The sequence below is a fragment of the Eurosta solidaginis genome, chromosome 3, assembly GCF_040869045.1.
Source record: "Eurosta solidaginis isolate ZX-2024a chromosome 3, ASM4086904v1, whole genome shotgun sequence".
Taxonomy (NCBI): Eukaryota; Metazoa; Arthropoda; class Insecta; order Diptera; family Tephritidae; genus Eurosta; species Eurosta solidaginis.
The window spans coordinates 116162576-116167746 of NC_090321.1; the positions used below are offsets into that span (position 1 = coordinate 116162576).

At 37.4% G+C, this 5171-nt stretch overlaps 1 pseudogene; it reads left to right on the forward strand.

Annotated features, from left to right (window-relative positions):
* The first annotated feature begins 565 nt into the window (after positions 1-565).
* Positions 566-3947, forward strand: LOC137245980 (T-complex protein 1 subunit eta-like; annotated as a pseudogene).
* The last annotated feature ends 1224 nt before the right edge of the window (positions 3948-5171 follow it).

Below are 5171 nucleotides of genomic sequence, written 5' to 3' on the forward strand. Positions count from 1 at the left end.
CACTCGGACTTGGCATGGCAAAGCCCAGTGTTATTTTTTATAAGCGCGGCCGAAGGCCGCCAACGCAGAAAAGTGTTTTGCGCAAAAATACTATGGATCCCACACCCCGTTACGGAGGTACCCCGGGTCATTTTTCGGTTATTCTTTAATATATTTTGAACGAGTTAAAATTTTTATTTTCCGCCTTCGGATTATTAATATTGATATCAAGACGCGAAGTTTGACACCGCCTCGATATTTTTGGACGCGTATTAACAGTCGACCCCTCAACTAGACTTTTACCCAAATAAATACTGTTCTTCCCCCTACTTGTTTATTTGGAGGATTTCGTTCCCACTCTCTACCGCCGGCCGAGATACGCGAAGTACACCCCCAGTGGGTTAGGGGTTAAGAATATATAGCTTATCCAAGCCGTTGTTGTTGGTCGCCATTTTCGGTCACTACATTTTTGCTGGGATGGTCCTCCAGGTATGCCGCCCGCATCTACTGCACCAGGTGGGGCAATGACACCACATCCAGTTATTCCAAGGTATATACCAAAACAGCAACCGGGTTGTGCAATGCCATGACAACAGCAGCAACAACTTACCTGCCAATGCCAAAACCGTCGGGCTATCCACCACAACCTGGTCCACCTGGTTGTCCTCTACAACAACCAGGTGCACCAGGTGGTTACATGGGTCAAATGATGCCACCAACACAACCTGGACAGATGCCAATGCACAGTCAGCCACCCATGCCGGATCAACCCCCAATACCCGCACGTCCTGCTTATAATGTATGCTAATGCAACTAATATATTTCAAATATTGCTGATAATAATTTTTGTATTATTTTCTTTAGCAACCACCTGCACCTGGTACTGGTATATATCAACAGGCGCAACAGTATGATCAAGCCCAACGCCGTTTAGATCACGATCAGATGCCAAATCCGATAAGCGTTATCATTGAAAATCAGCGCTTGTGGTGCTTTTATTACTAATCAACAAGGTTTATTGCCACCATTGGTGACCACAAAATATGTAGTACAAGATCAGGGTAACTCCTCGCCACGTTACGTTAGGTATTGATATTCGAAATTAATTTTTTGTTTGGCAATTACATTGATCTTTCTCGTTTGCAGGCCTTTTTGTATTGCATACCTACAAGAGCTGATTTGTTAAAAACAACCGCTTTGTCCTTTACACTTACCATCTCACCAATGGCACGCACGGTTGAGGGTGAATATGAGCCACCCATTGTAAATTTTGCTGAATCGGGTCCCATTAGATGTAAACGTTTGCAGGGCTAAAATGCAATTTGTAGATGCTGGTCGTCGTTTCTAATGTCTAATGTATAAAGTAACAACAGATGGTAAAAAATCTTTCACTTTTTCTTGTGTTCATTGATCCATATTTTTTCTCAATAGTGCCAGCTGAATATATCCAACATTTGGGCCACACCGGGCAGCGTGTCTATAAATATGAACGTCCTGAACTTGTATTGGGTATATATGAGTTTTTGTGTAAAAAATGTGTGGGTACCGATAGCTCTCAAGGTAAACCTCAACTCATATCCAACATCAATGCCTCGCAATCAATTGTGGACGCTGTACGCACTGCATTGGGTTCACGCAGTATATACAAACATATTGTTGATTCCAGTGGTAGGGCCACAATTTCAAATGATCGTGCAACCAGTATGAAACTATTGGATATTGTGCATCCAGCCGTAAAAGTCTAGTCGACGTCGCCAAATCTCAAAATGCTGAGGTAAATTTTTTGTTATATTAGAATGTGTAGAATAAAAATGTTTCTCTTATCAGGCTGGCCATGGCACCACTTCACTAGTACTTTAAGCAGGTGAAATCTTAAAACCAGTTAAGCCACATGTTGAGTAAGGCGTGTATGCACGTATCATCATTAAAGCTATACGTAAAGCATTACAATTATGCATGCCCAAAATATAACACGGATGTACATGTCGAAGCGCGAATCAAAGGAACATCAACGTGCTTTATTGGAAAAAAGCGCTACCACAGCAATGTCCTCCAAACTTATTCATCAACAAAAAAATTTCTTTTCTAAAATGGTTTTGTACGCTGTACTTTCCTTTGATGGACCCAAAGTCACACAAAAAAATTGAAATCGCATTATTAAATATAGAATTGGAATTGAAGGCTGAGCGTGATAACGCTGAAGTACGTGCTGATAATGTTCAAGAGTATCAGAAAATTGTTTATGATGAATGACTTATTCTGTACTATAAACTAGCTAAGTAAGGCGCCAATGTTGTGTTATCTAAACTACCAATTGTTGATATTGCTACACAGTATTTTGCAGATCGTGATATGTTCTGTGCTGTTCATGTACCGGAAGAAGATTGGAAACGTACAATGAAAGCTTGTGGTGGTGCTGTTATGACTACAGCTAATGATATTAATTCAAGTGTTTTGGGTCAATGTGATTACTTTGAAGAACGTCAAGTTGGTGGTGAACGTTTCAACATTTTCCAAGGTTTGATAGTGGGTTTGACATTAATTTCATTTTTATAGTTTATAATTATTTAAAAGTTGCGTTAATGCTAGAACATGTACATTGATTTTACGTGGCAGTGCCGAACAATTTTTTGAAGAAACTGAGCTTCGTTGCTTGTGCGGCGTACAATTAAACATGATTCTGTTGTTGCTGGTAAGTGAAAATACAACTTGAAAAAAATGTCTAATCTTAAATGTTAAGTAATATTATGAAAAGATTGTGTCCAACTACGGAAGAAAAAACTATAAAATTTGTGTCAGTGAAATGGTAATTATTGCTTTTGGTTGTTAGTTTTGAGGCATCGGCTTCGAGTGCTTTCTGATGTTGTTGTTGTAGCAGTGCTTCGCCCCATCCAATAGGTCTGACCAATCAAAAATTGTCATCAATGTGCTCTAACGGGAGTCCGAGGAAACTTGCTGTTTCAACAGTGGTGGACCATAAAGAGAGGGATGTTAGAAGAGTTGGTTCGACATTACAATTGAAGAGATGGTTGGTGTTATGTGGGGGCACATTGCAAGAAGGGACATTTTGTATGTCGGGGTTGATTCTGGATAGGTAAGAGTTTAACCTGTTACAGTATCCAGATCGAAGTTGGGCTAGAGTGACTCGCGTTTCCCTAGGGAGCGTGCGTTCCTGTTCTGCAAGTTTAGGGTATTGTTCTTTGAGTACTGAATTCACCGGGCAATTCCTGACATAGAGGTCCGACGCCTGTTTATGGAGTTCACCAAGGACCTGCTTATGTTTTTTGGCTTCATACGTCTGTGTTCTCAGGTGCTTACGGGGGTGACTCCTTAAGACCCTGGGCGGTTTTGGCTCATCAATCAGATGTCTGTTGGGATGCCCAGGTTCTTGGGTATTCCACAGAAACTGTTCGGTTAGCATTTCATTTCTTTCACTTATTGGGAGTATTCTCGCCTCATTATGTAGACGGTGTTCTGGAGACATAAGGAGGCAACCCGTGGCGGTTCAGAGGGCAGTATTTTGGCAGGCCTGTAGCTTCTTCCAGTGGGTAATCCTTAGGATTGGCCACCATATGGTGTAGGAAACAATAGTGACTCCTTCTGGTGGTGTAAATAGCTATTGATATGTACAATTTGAACAGAAGTAGGGATAGGACACCGGTTTGAATGTGAGTTTTTTTGAAGTTATTGCAAAAAAGGCGTTGAGGATTTTTAATATCTTACGAGGTACCTTCGTACATGTTTCTGAGAATGAAGAGTGAGACCTATTCAAACTCAATTTTCACCAGGACGAGGCCGCTGAGACTTTGCTATACTTTAACATACAATACTTTACCCCTTTTTAGCAGAACTATAATTTTGATTTTATTAAATTTTAAAAATGTTTCTTCCTCTACAGTTCAGCATATCTTTTGCCAACAAAGGTTGGTGATGTGTTTGCGCAAGACCGTGCCTTCGCTACTTTATAATGAATGTCAATTCCCATCAATAGATATTGCGGCGCGCGATTGACCAACAAGACGATGTCACGACACCTTTGAGTATTCTTGGTTTGAAAATTAATATGCAACGAATTTGTACAACAAACGAACAACACAGACTGAAATAACCTTGGTTAAAAAGTATCTAAGAATCTAATAATTCTAAGCTTTTTCCTGCGTTCCTATTCTAAGCTTTTTATGCCTAATTAAAATAATATTCAACGATCGCACAAAGTTTGGAAAGATGTTTAAAGCAATTTAATTGCAATGTATAACAAAAAAGTATTTTGAATATAAATATTTGTGATGAACTTAACTGAAATAATTATAAGTTTTTTCCTACGTTACTAATCTAAGCTTTTTATGCTCTAATTAAAATAATATTCAACAATCTCGGAAAGTTTGCAACGATTTTTAAAGCAATTTAATTGCAATGTATAACAAAAAAGTATTTTGAATATAAATATTTGTGATGAACTTAACTGAAATAATTCTAAGTTGTTTCCTACGTTACTAATCTCAGCTTTTTATGCTCTAATTAAAATAATATTCAACAATCTCGTAAAGTTTGCAAAGATTTTTAAAGCAATTCAATTGCAACGAATTTGTCAATAATTTTTAACCAAACTTTATAAACTAGATGTATAACAAAAAAATATTTTGAATATAAGTACTTGCTGAAATTTAACTGACAGTACCAATACCGTCAACTAAATGCTCCTTATATTGTAATCATATAATTTAAAACAAAATATTACTATGAATACCTACCTTTATTGTTGCAAAATTATGAAAAAAAAGAAAATAGCATAAAGGACCCTCAATGTAAAAATATTCCACTGAATGTATATATCGCATTCTAAACTAAAAAATGTCAGAACTTAAAAAAATTTTAAATCGATATTTAAGTTTAAATCGATCCATGAAAGCATCGTGAAATAACTTTTTTTTGGTAGTTAACGATATCGTTTAGCCTGGTTTTGTTAAGAATTTTGTTATTTTTGTGGTATAAATCAACATTCATCACAAAGTTACTCTGATTATGAGTTTAAATACTTTTTGGTTTAGGTAAAACAATGTGAAAAATGTAAAGGAAAAAAATGTATATTTGTCTATTAATGAAATTATTAAAAAGATATTGTTACATTAATGATATAGAGAAGCGTCAGCACGAATGCAAGGGTTTCAAACCTCTGGTAGGCAATTCACCAC